The sequence below is a fragment of the Pseudophryne corroboree genome, chromosome 2 (genome assembly GCF_028390025.1).
Source record: "Pseudophryne corroboree isolate aPseCor3 chromosome 2, aPseCor3.hap2, whole genome shotgun sequence".
Lineage (NCBI taxonomy): Eukaryota > Metazoa > Chordata > Amphibia > Anura > Myobatrachidae > Pseudophryne > Pseudophryne corroboree.
Genome location: NC_086445.1, coordinates 645,813,967 through 645,832,175, shown reverse-complemented (window position 1 = coordinate 645,832,175; position 18,209 = coordinate 645,813,967). Strand labels below are relative to the sequence as shown.

General features: G+C 42.3%; 1 protein-coding gene across 3 annotated transcripts in view; it reads right to left on the bottom strand.

The window, feature by feature from the left end:
* Positions 1–1,537: 1,537 nt before the first annotated feature.
* LOC135051049 (NF-kappa-B-activating protein-like) overlaps positions 1,538–18,209 on the bottom strand; it is a 75,958-nt gene continuing 59,286 nt past the window's right edge. For 2 of the 3 annotated variants that reach the window (XM_063957235.1, XM_063957237.1), the window contains 2 exons: positions 13,227–13,857; positions 10,668–10,755 (listed from right to left, as the gene is read on the bottom strand). The gene's annotated coding sequence lies outside the window, so the exon portion shown is untranslated. Of the gene's footprint in view, positions 1,863–10,667; positions 10,756–13,226; positions 13,858–18,209 lie in introns of those variants that run through there. The other variant, XM_063957236.1, reaches the window with a different exon arrangement.

Here is an 18,209-nt window from a genome sequence, read left to right as displayed (position 1 = left end):
CTGTGGGGCATATCTGGCACATCTGGCACTGTGGGGCATATCTGGCAGCATGAGGGCATATCTGGCACATCTGGCACTGTGGGGCATATCTGGCACATCTGGCACTGTGGGGCATATCTGGCAGTATGAGGTCATATCTGGCACTGTGGGGGCATATCTGGCAGTATGAGGGCATATCTGGCACTGTGGGGGCATATCTGGCACTATAAGGGCATATCTGGCACTGTGGGGGCATATCTGGCAGTATGAGGGCATATCTGGCAGTATGAGGGCTGTGTACGGCTTGAGCTGCATTTCCCATCCTAGGCTTATACTCAGGTCAATAAGTTTTCCCAGGTTTTTGTGGTAAAATTAGGTGCCTCGGCTTATATTCAGGTCGACTTATACTCGAGTATATACGGTAGTTATAACTGAGTTAAATTAACTTTATTTTTTTTTATTTAACAGGTGATGCTGGTTATGGATACCTACCTTGGCTGTTAACGCCATTATCTAATCCACAGTCCACTGCTGAGAAAAAGTACCAGTCAACATATATTGCAACTAACTTACTTTTGGTGTCTCGAAAAGTAGTTTTCGGTGATTGGACCGATCATCGGGTGTGTTATTATACTGATTCTCCAAAGTATGTCAAATAGTAAATGCATGCACAATTTTACATAACATATGTGTCAGCAAAAAAAATTACACTGGACATTGATCCTGAGGTTTTAGTAGATCAGGATATTACTTTGCCAATTGACGATCATGATGCTGCTGGGAGTGGAAGTCAACTTGTCAACAATTTTTTTTCCCGATACTGAAAATGTTGTCTAGACTATTATTCTACTTGTTACTGATTGTTGTGTGTGGACTGTTTAAATCAAATCATTGCAAAAGTTTACTTTTTCAATAAACATCCATTCTGAAGATTTTTAATTTCGATAAAAAGAAAATGTTCACAAAATTAGATTTTCCTGTTTGTTGTATGAGTGGCCAGTGTGTGTATGTGTGCGTATGTGTATGGGGAGGGGGGGGGGGGTCTTGGGGGGGGAGGGGGGACTTCTGCAAGGCAACCTTTCTAGTGGTTGTGTATTGTTACATGGCTGTTCAAAAAAAGAGGCAAAGCCATGTGACAATACACAACCATTGTTAACCTTACCATCTGTTTGTAAAACAGTACCTTTACTTTACACACATTTCCTTTCTAGTGGTTGTGTATTGTTACATGGCTGTTCAAAACAAGAAACATGGCCATGTGACAATACACAACCAAAAATAAGTTTCAAAAACATACAATATTACTTAATCAAACAAGACAACTGAATATTTTTTCAGGAATTTTACTAAAACATTATTTCATTACATTTTAAAAATGTAAATTTATGGGGTCTTGCAATGAAGTTTCTTTATCCTCTTGTTTCAACTTCTTTCCATTGTTGAATAAAGAATAACCTGTTGGAAAAAGTATTGGAAAAAGTATTTTAATTTAAGTAGAGGTTGAGATTATCAACACAAAAACAATCAAAGATAGAAAAAAGATGAAGAGAGGATTATGAAGGACATGAGCAAGGAAGGAATGAATAAGAAGAGCAATAACTGAGGAGTAGGGGAGAGGGAGCAAAGAGAGTGGGAATATAAGAGTATAAGATAAGAAAATGAGGTACAGAGAAGAATGGAAGGAAAGAAAATGAGACAAGAGATGAGGAAAAGATAAGTCCTCTGAGCCTTCCTGAAATTTTTGATGTATTGATCCAACAGAGCTTGATCTTGCTTAGAGAGCGATGGATCGGAGAACTGGCTACTGGGTGAACTTTCTGTAAGTTGTGTGATCGATGTACCCAAACGCACTGTCTTCGGAGCAAATTCTTGTTGAACTGCATCTAGGAAAGCAGGAAGATCGTTTAAAATTACATCTTTGGACTCAATGAGAAGACTCGCACATTCCAAAGCCTTGCCTCTAAAGAAAAGTAGTAAATATTTAATTGCGTTAGCAGGAGTTATACTAATCGAAGATGCTGACTCAGTGAGGTATTGGCATGCTAATGCACCGAACTGAGCATAATCACCATCAAAGTAAATGGGTGCTGGAGTATCAAATGGACGGATTGACAAGAGTCCATTACTTGAATCACTAGATTGAACCAGACCGGGTTCGGAGGAACTGGAATCGGAAGGAATCGAAGGATGTTGATCCGGACAGGCGGATGGGACCGGAATAAGTCCAGAAAAGCATGTAACAACTGGGACTGGAGAAGGTAGGTCAGCACTGGACACAGAGCTACCTAGACTGGCTGGAACCCGTGGATTCTTTGGACCAACGGCTGCACCCGGATTTTGTCCAGGGATACTTGAATTGGCTTGACTAAAAGGGGCTGATCCGGACCGATGGATAGGACCGGATTGGGATCGGAGATGATTGGATCAGTAGAAGTGGAATCTGGGTGTTCAGATAGCTCTCCTAGAAGCTTGACCGTGCTGGATGCACTCTTAGAAAATGATGGACGGAAGTTCAGGTCCATATCTGGGGCCTTAGCCCTGGATACCTCCCTTGGGGCTGAAACGCTGGAAATCTCTCGTAGAGCATGCAAATCCAGTGCCCTCCTGGGGTTAACAGACTAAACATTTCTTTTGAGGTAGTAGACTCCGATGCCACTTCTTGAGCTTGAACAAGGGATACCTCACCAGGGGACAGCAGAATGGATACTTCTTCTGAAGCCACTGGGTTGACGACCCTTCTGGGGCTAAACCATGGAACACCCTTTCTGGGGTTAGAATATCAGATGCCTCTCTTGAGGCTATAGAGTCTATCACCCTTCCGGACGCAGAAAGTTCAAATGCCCCACCTTGGCCTGAACCCTTGGATACCTCTCCAGGGGCTGCACACTCGGAACCCCCTCCTGGGGCTGGACACTTGGAACCCCCTGCTGGGGCTGGACACTCAGAGCCTTCTTCTGGTGCTGGACACTCAGAGTCCCCTCATGGGGCTGGACACTCAGAGCACTCTCCTGGGAATGGACACTCAGAGTCCCCTCCTGGGGCTAGACACTCGGAGCCCCCTCCTGGGGCTGGACACTCAGAGTCCCCTCCTGGGTCTAGGGAGTCAGAAAACTCTTTAGTGAGAAGTGTTTTTAACGACCTCCTTCGGTGCCCGAATTGAAAATTGGGTCTTCCTGTCCTAGGACCCCAATCATAGATTTGAGCTTCTTTACGGATGTCTTTATTGAATTCTCTGTCGGAGGACACTGTAGATGGAGAGAACGCTTGAACTGATTTGTGGACATAGACACAGCGAGATTGGGATGTGACCTCTTTCTTAGGCTTGCGAAGAGAACAGTCTCTAATGAAATGATCAGAACTCCCACAATAGAAGCAAAGATTGCGACGTTTGCGTTCATCTTCGGAAAGTTTAGGCCGCGGGTTACACTGGAATTTTTTCTCAATGCAGGTGGTGAAGACTTAGTTCTTCCAGAGGAAGTAGCATTGATTTCCTTTGTGCAAGTGAGCAGAGAAGATGTTTCCAGTGAAGCAGGTGTTGAGGGGAGTTTTACCATATCAGAAGGGTCACCAAGAACTTCAGAAATATTCTGTACAATACTGAAGAGATGGTCTTGTAACTGCTTCAACAATGGAAGAAGAGAGTGGTCGGAGAATAAACAAACGAAGGAGTCGACCTCTCTGAAGAAATGCTTCTAACATCAGCACTATGAAGATCTTTGAAATCAGGAATCTGGATAAGAGGTTCAGTTGACGCACCTGAAATTGATGCTGGAGAATTCGGGCTAGAACTCTTGGAGGAGGCAGGAGGAAATGACGGAGAGCTTCGAACTGCAGACTGTGGTGGTGGCGTAGCCAGAGTCACCTGGAACCAGTCTTGTCGAGCAGAAAGATCCTGTAAGCCTTTAACCATCTGACGCTGTACTAACTCAAGTCCTTCCAGATGACCTGCTACTGCTTGGAGCAGGTCTGCACTTAACCCAGTACCACTAGCAGGATCCATTTGGTCAGTGCTTACTGTCACGGCTGAGGTTATTTGTGAACCCGGACTAGTACTAGACACTGGGTTTGGTCTTGAGCGCAGTGGACAGAATCGGGCTGGCTTAGTGAATGATCCGCTCATCCAGACGTGGCAATCAGGCAGTATAATTTATGGGAAAGGTGACCTATGGGTACTGGAACATTGGTGGTGGAAGCCAACAGTGCAATGGATAGCTGGGTTGTCACCTAATGGAGAGTCACATGAGAACTGGTGAGTTGACGGAATGCTGGGAGGATCAGCAATGCAGCAAAGTCACAGATCACTGGCTGGAACAAGTGTGATAGCTGTCGACGAGGCTGAGGACAACAGCAGTATTTGAAGACAAAGCTGAGGATGTCAGCGATACTTGTACATGAAGCCAAGAATGTCGGCAATGCTTGTAGCAGAAGCTGAGGACGTCAGCAATACTTGTAACCGAAGCCGAGGACTTCGGCAATGCCTGTAGCAGAAACTGATGACATCAGCATTACTTGTAACCGAAGCTGAGGATGTCAGTAACACAGGTTTCCAGATGCTGGGCAGCTGAGGTAGTACAATGGGGTTTCCGTATGCTGTGCAGTGCAGTGTCGGCACTGCTGGTTTCCCAGTAGCTGTGATGCGGTGGTTTTGCACAATGGATACTGCAATGTTTTAAATCATTCAGGGAGTCAGGCAGTGTGGGGATTGGTAACTTGCACAGAGTCTATTACCAGCAGGAGATTCTGGAGCTCACTCCAGGCTGAGAGACACCAAAGCACAGACAGTTTGCTAGTGCTTGAGACCTGGAACTTATACTCAGTGCTTACAGCTGAGTGGATGAGCGGCTCACATGATGCGGAAGTGAATACGGATTGGACCCTAGAAGGTCAGCTGGTTTTGGAGGGAACTCCTGCATGGTGTGTGCATAGACAGGCAATAATGGCCACAGGTCCTGAGAGCACAGGAAGGTATATCTGGGAAGCATGAGTATCCTCAATGATTGCTATGCAGGCACACCATGCAGAGACTTGCTGAGTTCTGAATTCACACAGAAGGTTAATCAATACAGATGCACTCATTAGCAGAGAGTGAGCTCAGCACACAGAGAACTCAAGATACTGGCGAGATGTATATCCCATGATGAAATAAGGTTTTGCAACTGCGCATGAAAATATATCAATTTGCAATGTTTGGTAATATATCTGTTTTATTTTACCACCAAATATCTTGGGATAAGCTACATACGTGTTGATGTATTCACAAAAGGATGTTCTATAAATACACAAAAGAAAAATTGAAGAAATAAAGAAGAAAAAGGAAGAAAAATAATAATAATTGACAATATTATAGGAATAATGCTACTAACATCAAAATCAAAAAATATGAAAGAATAAGAAAAATATGAAAAATATGTATAAATACATGCACAATAAACTATAAAAACAAGTGTAGATACTGAGTCCAGGTAATGTGCTGGAAAGGAGCGTGGCGTCCCACCTCCTTAATATTGCACTGTGAAGTTTGAACAATGTCTGTAACTGTATATACCCACACAGTCCTGGTTAATTGCGTGCTCCAAATTGATGAGTGGTTCTGCTATGATAAAAAGTCTATTGCAAGGGAAGATGCAAAGATGTGTCCTTTGAGGGATCCTTTACTCCAGCAGCGTTTGCAGTACACGGAGTACCCCCGGTGGATAAACGGGGGGAATGCTCAGAGGGATCTGTAACTATTAGCTCCGGACTGGCCGCTGTCTAACCCCCGTCTGGAATAGTGGAAAGTGCCTGTTGCTACAGACGCCGTCCACCAGCCAGATCGACGGGAAGCGGTCCTGTCTCTGTGGGGAAAGTGACACTAGCTTTGAGACCCGAACCGGGACTGTCCGCCATGTCCTTCCCCCTTTACAGAGCTGTTACCTGTGTCTCCTGTGATGGTTTCCCAGCATCCGTCTCCACTCGGCTTCACCGTGCATCCTGTGGCTCCTGGTGTAGAATATTTTTCCTGGTTGACGAGACTTGCGGTCACGTAACCCCAGTCTCCGTTCTCGTATCTGTGCGCCTCCAGAGTCACTTGCATGCCAAAAACTCCTGGGCCGTGTGGAATAGTTGATTTAACTGTCAAGTTGAGCAGTGAATATGTTGTACACTGCTGTATTCTGTATTGCTCCTACGCGTATCGACCCATGTGGGTCTTCGTCAGGGAGTCCTTGGTAGCCATGTTTACTGTGGGCTATTTAAGCCCATAAACGCATTACCTCATCAGAGGTGTGGGGGGGGGGGGTTGTTCAAAGTGTCTTTCAAATCCAACAGAATTTGATGGTATAGTGATGTGATAAAATAAAACTAAATAAAAATAAAAATAATTATAAATATAAAATAAAATAAAATAACAATAAATAATAATAGAAATAGAGGAAATTAGAATGAAATAAATGGAGATGGATGTATCATAGTCATAAATCTAATAAGAATAACATAAAATGTAAATTCAGAGTAAAAATTAAAATAAAATAAAAATAAATATAAATATAACAATAGTATAAACGAAATTAGATGTAAAATAAAGACACGTGCAAGTAAAAAATATATATAATATGAAATGAGAGAGGGATATAATTAATACGTATAATGTGGAAAAGTTATCCATAAACATACATCAGTTCATGGATATATGGGCATGTCAAAAAGACCGTGGTGCATGAAAATGGATGTTGATATGAATAATAATGTGAGATAAGTGTGAACAGAGAATAATTTAGATCATTTAGATAATTTAGATATAATTTAGATATAAGTATGAATGAGGATGAGACAAAAAACTAAAGCTAAAACTAAAGACAGCAACGTTTCATAATTGGTTGGGGTATAGGATATTTAACTCATTATCACTGCCCTCACTACATTATCTGCATTAAGGCCATATGGTTTGAGAGTCTTTAGTGTGTATATCCATTTTAATTCCTCTTTGTTGATTTGTTTTGTGAAGTCCCCCCCTCTCCAATTGGGTGATAATTGTTTGATGCCTAAAATCTTCATACCTGCAGGATTACTCCCATGTATCTCTTTGAAATGATTGGATAGGTTGGCATCTCCAATCCCTTTCTTACATTTCTCATGTGTTCAGAAATTCTAGTTTTTAGAGGTCTGATAGTCCTACCTACATACTGTAGGTGACACGGGCATTCTATGAGGTAAATTACCCCTTTACTTTGGCAGGAAATGTGTTCTTGTATGACAAAATTCTCCCCAGTTCTTCTTGATTCAAAACTGGTTACTCTTTTAGTGCTGCACTTTTGTGTTTTGCAATAGGCGCATGTTCCACAAAGAAAAAAACCTTTACTGAGTTTTTGCGCTGTTAATGTGCTTTATGTTAATTCTGTCTGTTTGAGATGATTGTGTGATAATTTAGATTTTAAATCTTGAGCTCCTCTGTAGACCACTTTGGGTCTGGACGGAAGTATGTTTGCCAGTGTATCATCCTCCAGGAGGATGTGCCAATGTTTATACAGTATTTTTTTTAATTGCCTGTTGTTAGTGCTGTATTGTGTAAAAAAAACTGTCTTGAATTTATCAGTCGGTTCTTCTTTGTTTTTGTATGTGAGGAGGGTATTTGTTTCTAGCTCCATGGCTGTATGTAGATCTTGCTCAAGTGTTTCTTCTTTGTACCCTTTCTCTAAGAACTGTTCTTTCATTCCTGCGGCTTGTGTTTGAAAATCTTCTAATTTGGTGCAATTTCTACTCACCCTCTTAAATTGTCCTAATGGAATGTTCCGCAGCCAATTAGGATGATGTCCACTAGTACTTAAAATATAACTGTTCACGTCTACGCCTTTTTGATAGGTTTTGGTGTGTATGGTTAAATTTTCTATAAAAATGGTTGTGTCTAAGAAATTCACTGGCAATCGGCTATAATCTGTAGTGAAAACTAGATTATTGTTGTTTGAATTGATGTGTATCAAAATTCTAGTAGACTCTCTTCCGTTCCCTGCCAGATGAAGATTATATCATCTATATATCTTCTCCAGAGGACTAGGTTTGCTCCAAAATCGTGCCCACACCAGATGTTGTTAACCTCCCACCTACTCATAAACAAATTGGCATAACTTGGAGCAAACCTAGTCCCCATCGCTGTACCTGTGGTCTGCCTGTAGTGTGTACCTTCAAAAAAGAAATGATTGTGCTGCAGAATATAATTAATGCAATCTAAAATGAAATGTGATTGTTTTGTTTCCATACTTGGATCTGACGACAGAAAATGACCCACTGCCTCTAAGCCCTGTTTCTGATCTATAACTGTATAAAGGGAGGTGATGTCACTCGTGCAGACCCAATAGTCCTCTGACAAAGTGACGTCACTCAATGTTCTGATGATGTCAGTCGTGTCTCTGATATAGGACTTCTGAGTTTGTACGTATGTCTGTAAGTATGAATCTATGTATTGTGACAAGTTTGATGTTAATGAACCTATTCCTGATATTATTGGACGTCCTGGTGGGTTGAGTTTGTCTTTGTGCACTTTTGGTAGATAATAGAATACTGGGAGGACGGGATCTGTGATGTTCAGAAATTCGTATTCTTTCTTCGTGAGCATGCCTGTTTCCAGTCCTTCCTTGAGTCATTTATTTAAACTATTCTTGAATTTGCCTGTGGGATCTTGTGTTAATGTTTCATAGGTGTTTTTGTCATTGAGAATTCTCAGTGATTCTGCCGTGAAGTCTTTTCTGTACAACAAGACTATCCCCCCCCCCCTTTGTCTGTGGGTTTTACTATTAAATCTTTGTTGTTACTGAGATCTTTAAGTGCAATCTTTTCTGTTGCTGTTAGGTTTAGTGTTCTTGGTTTTGTTTCTAATTTGTCTAGGTCACGAGTGACTAATTGTTCAAATGTACTTATGAGAAAACCTCTCATATGCTGTTGGTAGAAGCTAGATTTGGGCTTCAAATCCGAGTGTTTGTATGTTTTGTCCACATCTCTAGGTTCTGTAGTGTTGATTGGGCCTTTACTGTAATATTTTGCAAGAGTTAATTTTCTCGTGAACCTGTGCAGGCCTAAATATGTCTCAAACTTGTTTAGTTGTTTGGTGGGTGCGAACTTCAAACCTTTGTTTAAGAGTGTTATGGGTTCATCTCTGAGTGTAACTGTACTTAAATTGAATATACCCTTGGTTTATACTTTAGGTTGTTGTTTCTCTTGTTTCTTCCTATTGCCTCCACCTCTACATCCTCGTCTAGATCCTCCAGTTTTCATTTTTGTGGTGTCACTTGGTTCTGTTCGCAGGACAGATGGCCTGTCTTCTTCCCTAAAAAATAATCTGCACATATTTCTACGGTTTCTGGATCAGTAATTTGTGTGTCTATATTCATGATAGAGGTAACCTCTCCTAGGTTTGCTGATATCTGAAATCCCTTTTCTAAAGAGACTCCCGCTAAATTCTCATAATTGTCGTACTCTGCGATACTGTATGTCGAAAAATCACTATCTATTGTAGTATCGGGTCAGATCTGTCTGTACTTGCCTTCCTATCTTCAGGGATGTTAAATTTACCGGTGGTAATTAAAGTTTTGTGGTGTAACTTAGTCATATACTGTTGGTATGTCAAATTTAGTTTCTTGTAGATGGGTGTCTTGTTTTAAACTCTACAAGTTTTCTGTATCTTTCCTATTCTTGGTGTTTGTAATAGCATGGTGCTGGGCTTGTGTTTGTCGGTATGTTTCCTGTTTGATTTGACTTTACCTATCTTGTCTCTGAGAATCTTTGATTTCTTTGTGGCTATGATTTCTTCTTCTACCTTTCTTAATCTATTCTGAGAAATCGTTTCTAATTGTTGGTACTCTTTATCCTGTTTGTGTACTTCTAATGCTGTTTGTAATGACTCTATCTCTGTTTCTAGATTGCTCAATTCTGTTTCGTGTGAGCTGTATATCCCAGCCAGCAGAAAACATGCAGGTTACAGGACAAATGGCAGAGGTAAGTCACCAAATGATATGATTTTAGTCAGGATTGTGACAGTACCCCCCTTTATGGGTGGACTCTGAACACCCTTGTAGAGGCTGGAAGAATAACTTGCACACAAAAAAAAAGTGGAATCAAGGGAACACTAAAGAAAATCTAAGCAGGATTCCAAAGAAGTCTTCCTGATCCTCAGCTTCAGAACAGGTTGACCATTTATCATTGACAACATTTGAATCTCCTTCATCAGAAAGGACTGAGGAAAAAACTGCACAGGGATACTTCCCTGGATCAGAAGTGCGAGAAGATTGGGCTTTTGAAGCTAGAACTCCACTAAGGCTCAAATTAAATCTTGTCCTGAAGCTAGTCCTTTCATACAGAGGCCTGTAGACCTTGCTGGAGACTCTGGGACTTCCTCATGCGAAAAAGCGTAACTGGGAAGAACGGGACCTCCCATAACATAATCGGAGTCATCAAGAAATTCACTATCAGAGTCTGAGTCCAAGTCTAAGGTAAGCATGGGTATCTTCTGCTTAGGAATAATGATATCCGTGGCATACGATGGTTCAGGGAACCTGGAACTACACAAGGATTCATGAATAGAGTCAAAAGATGCATAACCGATTTTCAAATCAACAGCTTGATGTCCTTGAGCTGTCTTTGAAGTCCTCTGAGCCTTCCTGAAATTTTTGATGTATTGATCCAACAGAGCTTGATCTTGCTTAGAGAGCGATGGATCGGAGAACTGACTACTGGGTGAACTTTCTGTAAGTTGTGTGATCGATGTACCCAAACGCACTGTCTTTGGAGCAAATTCTTGTTGAACTGCATCTAGGAAAGCAGGAAGATCGTTTAAAATTACATCTTTGGACTCAATGAGAGGATTCGCCCATTCCAAAGCCTTGCCTCTAAAGAAAAGTAGTAAATATTTAATTGCGTTAGCAGGAGTTATACTAATCGAAGATGCTAGCTCAGTCTCAGTGAGGTATTTGCGTGCTAATGCACGGAACTGAGCATAATCACCATCAAAGTAAACGGGTGCTGGAGTATCAAATGAACGGATTGACAAGAGCCCATTACTTGAATCACTAGATTGAACCAGACCGGGTTCGGAGGAACTGGAATCGGAAAGGAATCGAAGGATGCTGATCCGGACAGGTGGATGGGTCTGGAATAGGTCCGGAAAACCTTGTACCGGCTGGGACTGGAGAAGGTAGGTCAGCACTGGACACAGAGTGCAGACTTAACATTTCTTTTGAGGTAGTAGACTCCGATGCCACTTCTTGAGCCTGAACAAAGGATACCTCATCAGGGGACAGCAGAATGGATACTTCTTCTGAAGCCACTGGGTTGACGACCCTTCTGGGGCTAAACCATGGAACACCCTTTCTGGGGTTAGAATATCAGATGCCTCTTTTAAGGCTATAGGGTCTATCACCCTTCCGGGCACAGAAAGTTCAGATGCCCCACCTTTGCCTGAACCCTTGGATGCCTCTCCAGGGGCTGCACACTCTGAACCCCCTCCTGGGGCTGGACACTCTGGACCCCCTGCTGGGGATGGACACTCAGAGCACCCTCCTGGGGCTGGACACTCAGAGCCCCCTCCTGGGGCTTGACACTCAGAGCACTCTCCTGGGGCTGGACACTCAGAGTCCCCTCCTGGGGCTGGACACTCAGAGCCCCCTCCTGGGGGTGGACACTCAGAGCCCCCTCCTGGGTCTAGGGAGTCATAAAACTATTTTTTTTGTACAATACTGAAGAGATGGTCTTGTAACTGCTTCAACAATGGAAGAAAATACTTTATTTGTTCATATTTATGGTCAAAAGAAATCCGGGTGGTCGGAGAATAAACAAACAAAGGAGTCAACCTCTCTGAAGAAACGCTTCTAACATCAGCACTATGAAGTTCATTCAGATCAGGAATCTGGATAAGAGGTTCAGTTGACGCACCTGAAGTGGATGCTGGAGAATTCGGGCTAGAACTTTTGGAGGAGGCAGGAGGAAATGATGGAGATCTTCGAACTGCAGACTGTGGTGGCGGCGTAGCCAGAGTCGCCTGGAATCAGTCTTGTCGTGCAGAAAGATCCTGTAACGCCTTTAACCATCTGACGCTGTACTAACTCAAGTCCTTCCAGACGACCTGCTACTGCTTGAAGCTGGTCTGCACTTAACCCAGTACCACTAGCAGGATCCATTTGGTCAGTGCTTACTGTCACGGCTGAGGTTATTTGTGACTAGTACTAGACACTGGGTTTCGTCTTGAGCGCAATGGACAGAATTGGGCTGGCTTAGTGAATGATCCACTCATCCAGACATGGCATTCAGGCAGTATACTTTATGGGAAAGGTGCCCAGCTATTGGTACTGGAACATTGGTGGTGGAAGCCAACAGTGCAATATATAGATATAGTGGCAGCGATGGCCCTTTAAATCATCTAGTGAGTCAGGCAGTGTGGGGATTTGTAACTTGCACAGAGTCTATTACCAGCAGGAGATTCTGGAGCTCACTCCAGGCTGAGAGACACCAAAGCACATACAGTTTGCTAGTGCTTGAGACCTGGAACTTATACCCAGTGCTTACAGCTGAGTGGATGAGCGGCTCATATGATGCAGAAGTGAATCTGGATTGGACCCTAGAAGGTCAGCTGACCAGGAACTGTCATGGCAACGTCCATAGCTGGTTTTGGAGGGAACTCCTGCGTGGTGTGTGCATAGACAGGCAATAATGGCCACAGGTCCTGAGAGCACAGGAAGGTATATCTGGTAACCACTGGACTTGTGGATGCTGACACGGAAGTATAGGACAACATGAGAATTCTCAATGATTGATATGCAGTCACACCATGCAGAGACTTGCTGAGTTCTGAATTCACACAGGTAAATCAATACAGATGCACTCGTTTGAAGAGAGTGAGCTCAGCACACAGAGAACTCAAGATACTGGTGAGCTGTTTATCCCATCCAGCAGAAAACATGCAGGTTACAGGACAGATGGCAGAGGTAAGTCACCAAATTATATGATTTTAGTCAGTATTGTGACACTAAGATTTTGCCATCAACCCGAATTTTCCAAGGAAGAAAAGGAGCGCTGAAAGTAAATGTAGTTTGTACAATACATACACAATTGGATATTTTATTAAACATAGCCAAACTATTGATAATGGTAACAATTCCAAACCAAAAGTAATTAGAATATTAAGATTGCTCATGTTTAATAATTAAAAAATAAATTATTAACTCTAAACAGTTTTGGAAAAATAATAGAATTAATAGATAAAAAAATTAAACAAAAGAAAATATTACTGTTGAGTATCTGGAGGATCACCATCATCTTCCTAGGCCTCCTCTTGTCTGGATAAATGACAACGTCTCAATCCCAGGGTTCGCCTGAGGTCTAATTCTGCAGTTTGTGGGTCATCTGACAGCATGGGTTCCTGGGTCGGTGGATCTAAAGATGCAGCTGTGGTCGTGCTCGGAGGAACCTGGATTTTTCTAAGCTGCAAATTGACCAGCAATTCCAAGTTGTTGGCTGAGTGTGGAATTAGCTGCGGATTGCTGAAAACTTGAAACCATCTGTGCTTGTCTGTGTGTTTGACATTCCATGCTGGCAAAGAACTTCACAATACACTCGATCAGTGTGTCTTGTCCTGAAGCGTTGTATTGTATTTGGGACACAATCTTCTCACGACTGACGTTCATGTTGTCCAGTTTCTTCTCAAATTTTGCAAATCCACTTTCAACAACCAATTGAAGTCTCAGATGTTGTTGCTTCATCTGTTTGCCATTTTCTGCGATGAGGCGAGTTCATCTGATGCAGTGGACTGTGAGAATTCAGTCAGAGCTGTAGCTGTTCCTTGACTCGCAGCTGTCAATTGAATGTCAGAATGGATGCTGTAGTGTGAAAGGTCTGTTGGCTGATCCGTCTCACTAGAATCTGCTTAAAAAGAAAGATCTGTTGTGAGGAAATGAGAGGTCTGTGACAATTAATATAGTTATGCCTCATTTCCCACGTCAAATATGTACTTTTTATCCCCATAGGGGCGAAGTCAAAAATATTATAGCCACATGAATCACGTGCAAACACCATTCAGAGTGGACTCTGTGCGGTTGCGTACCATCCATGCATGCACAAACCCGGATGCTGTGTACATTGGCTCGTGAAGCCCTGCGTATTAGCACGTGGTATGAGTAAATACGGTAACATATGCATTCGCATAGAAAAGCCACAAAAGTCATATTCAATATTTTATCCATATAGTGCATAACTCACACACCATCTGTACATTCTTCAATAGCAAGTTACTGTGCACACACAAATTAATCAAACCACTCATGCGTATAGAAAGGTGATTCTTCTAGAAACTCAATCACAAACAGTGCCTTGAATGTATCAGACTGTCTTGTTTACACAAAGCTTTGTTATCATGGAACATGGACCCTGACTCTATGAGGAAGGTAAATACCTTTGGTTGCCTCCATTGTTTTAAAGTGTACATTAAGACAACAGATACTGGACTGTCATTGTTTTACTAGAAGCCAGGACAAACAAGAAGACAACCCTACACAAAACACAAGCCTTGCTTGTACAATCACTAAATAGCTGACAAATTACAGACCAGACATTTAATGTATGATATATTGTATAGCAATGATATTCTCATACACATGGTCTGGACTCATCCAGCCCATGGTAATATATGTATATTTCATAACAAATTGTAATAGCAGGAATGTATGTGTATGTATACAGTATGTATGTATATATATATATATGTGTGTGTTTGTATGTGTATACATGTATATATATATATGTATATCTCAAGGATGGAAATGGATAATCATATCATGTGTGGGATCATATTGTTCAAGGTCACATAAGCAGTAATCCGGTGGGTATGAGGATATTGTTGCATATTGCAGCAATAAGTTATTCGTAATACCGGATTTATGTATAATTAATGTGGTGGGTTTAACTGGTCTTGGGGCGGGAACTCAGATGTAAACAACAGTAATCACATCTCAAGACTCAGCCATCGCCCACCGCTTGAGCTGACGAATGATCCCCAGTGCACAGGATATGTCCCACCCCCGAACCAATGGAAGAAGAGCATACAGTTTCTATTGTTTCATGCTTTGGAATATTATAAAAAAGCCAAGCCTCCTGTCCTGTCAGATTCTCCAAAGGTCATCTACCCAGATTGACTGAGGACTGGAACCGGGTGGCGAAGGCGAAACAAACGTATGTATCCATTGATTGTAACCCTTTTCTCTTATATGATTGTAATTATTGTTGTAACCCCTTTTTAGTAAATAACTGTTGGTGGGTCGGATCCCAACATTTTAAATACAAATGGTGTGGTGTTCCTTTCCTGCTAGGGGTTATAAAGTGTACTCTGCCTCACGTGTAGCTCCACCGTGCTGACAGTGTGACGGTGTGCTTACACAACTTGTACGCATCTGTTAGGGGTTTCACACACACACACACTTAGCGGTCGCAGCGGCCTGAACAGATATATATTTAAGATATTGCTTTTCTTCCTATAAGTTAATCAGCTTTAACAATTGGGGGCTCCCCCGGTTCATCACATACTCACAGACGTACAGGCCATAACAGACTTTGATCTATCAGCAAAGGGTGGAGAAGCATGCCTTCATAACCTTCAATTGTGTTAAAACCAGTTTGTGCTGTTAGATCACGTATGTTCTGTCTAGTCTAAAGAGGTGCTGGTGTAACCGGAAGGACACAGGAAAAAAGCTATTTAAAATTTGTGTGTAATTTTTGGCACGAAAAGCGCACACAAAGCGTACAGATTTGCATACTCTCTCACATATTGTTGCCATAGGTTAACAGTCATTTTAGATCTGTATGAAATCGGATACATTTGTTTGCTCTCTCTCTCTCTCTCTCTCTATATATATATATATATATTTATTTGAAATAGTGTATTAAGGGTGTAATTGTAAAACACGAAACCCAGTTCTGGCCTAGTCGTTTAGGTTTATACGGAACAAGTGTGGGTTGTGTTAGTGAGCGATAGTAGTTTTATTGCTCACTTTTATCGAGATAGTGTGGTTTATTGAATTGCGAACACACGGTTATTGCGTAGAGTTGCAGGTGCAAAGTATAACCACACGATAGTTCAATTTAAGGTGGGATTACATTTAATACAATAGCACATAACTATCCGATTTCAAAAGCAGATTAATATAATATTTTGCTTAAACTGTACTACCTCTGGGGTAAAGTAACCATCAAAGGGAGTGATATTTTATATACAGAAAAGAAAAACACAGTGTATCTGAGTGAGTGAAAGTAGGAGTGATTGTATTGAACCTGGAAGAATCGGATTGTCGTGGAAACACTGGATTAGTAGAGGCCTGGCGGCGTAAGGCCCGCTACCTTATGTGAATACAGAAGACTTGCACAGGAGCGTGATAGGGAATTGTGAATTGTGATAGAATTGCGAATTGAAGTAAAGGTTTTTTGTTACGCTCTGGCTGAGGAGCGCAGCTTGTGAAATTCGACTCCCGTGATCGTATGGCATATAGATAACAATTAGCTACAACCAATGGTGCATCGATAAAGGATAGCAAAATGATTAATCAATGTGTTAACTGTAACCCATGCCAGTTGTATCCTGTTTTGAATTTTCCCCAAGGTAGTGAGGAGGATGATGAGTCTAGCACGATATCGGCACTCTCTTTAGCAGCCACCACACAGAATACTCAGGTGGGCACGGCCCAACCACCAAGAGTAGTAGTGATGCCCCCCAGCGGAGGGATAAGTGAGGTTGTGTCCACCGGTAAGTACGGTACCATACATTATGCAGAGACAATAGCTCCCCATAATATAGAATCAAACAAAAATGATGTGGCTGAATTAAATCCAGTCAGGGTGATTGCAGTGCCCAATGGGAGAACTGATAGTCAGATACTCCCATCAGGAACATTGCAATGCATTGTCCTTGGTCCTGATCAGAACTGAGATCAATTATGTCAGAATTCCCCGATCCCAGAAAAGATCTAGTCGGATGCCAGAAATTCATTAAAGAATTGGGCAATGCCCATGAGCCCACAAATAAAGATTGGCGAACAGTGCTACGAGCGAGTTTACCCTCAAACATTGACATCCCAAAATGTATAACTGATTGTAAATTAGATGTAGAAGTGGCTCTCACTGATGAGTACAACCAGGAGAATGTAAAGAAAATCAGCCTGCAATTAGGAGGGTATTTCCCCACTGTTGTTAAATGGAACAAAATTTTCTCCATAAGACAGAAGGACAGTGAAATAGCATACAAGTTTTTCCACAGAGCACTGCAGGAAATGGCTAGATACACTGCGATAGAGGATATTAAGGAGAATGCCAACCACAGGGAGGTAGCTGTCTCTGTTCTAATGGATGGATTAAAGGAGGCACTGAGGACAAGGGTGCAAACCTCTCTGCCAAATTGGAGAGGTATCTCGGTGGCTGCGCTAAGAGAGTCCGCCATCGAGCATGATCGCAACATCAGTAAGCACAGGGAGTCACAAGGGGATAAGCTGATGATGGCAAGTATACAGGCTCTTACAGGGAAGTTCCATAAGCCTAAACCCCAGACCCCCGACGATTGGAAAAGGACGGTAACATGTTTTAATTGCAGGAGGGAAGGGCACGTTGCAAAGGAGTGTAGAAGTAATGAGACACATAACGTATATAGACCCCCTAAACATGAATACGGACCACGTTACCAGACACATAGTTGGGAACAGGGAACACATAGAAGAGATTATGAGCCGCATAGAGGGGAAACAAGGAGGTACCCACCCAGGAGGGACTGGCAGGCCCCCGAAAACTCACAGTTATCCCCCGCACATATGGTAGCTGCCAATGCCTGGCAGGAGGGTCCCAATACACAATAGAGGTTAGGCCACACCTGTAGTCTGCAGCAAGTGAAATTGACTGCTGGCCTTGGTAGTGAACCTGAGGTCATGGTTGATGTAGCTGGTGTTTTATTACCTTTTCTTGTACATACAGGGGCGGCCAGATCAGTGTTAAACTCTACCACAGGTGTAACGACCACAGGAAAAATTATTTCGGCAATGGGAGTAACAGGAAAGGTGCAGCAATACCCTTTGAGTAGACCTGCAGAGGTTACGATAGGGCCCTTGCAAACCATACATTCCTTTCTGCTGGCTGCATCGGCTCCGACTAATCTACTTGGCAGAGATCTGTTGTGTAAAATGCGGTGTGTCATATACTGTACTCCTGAGGGTGTCTTCTTAGATATACCTGAGAACCATGCA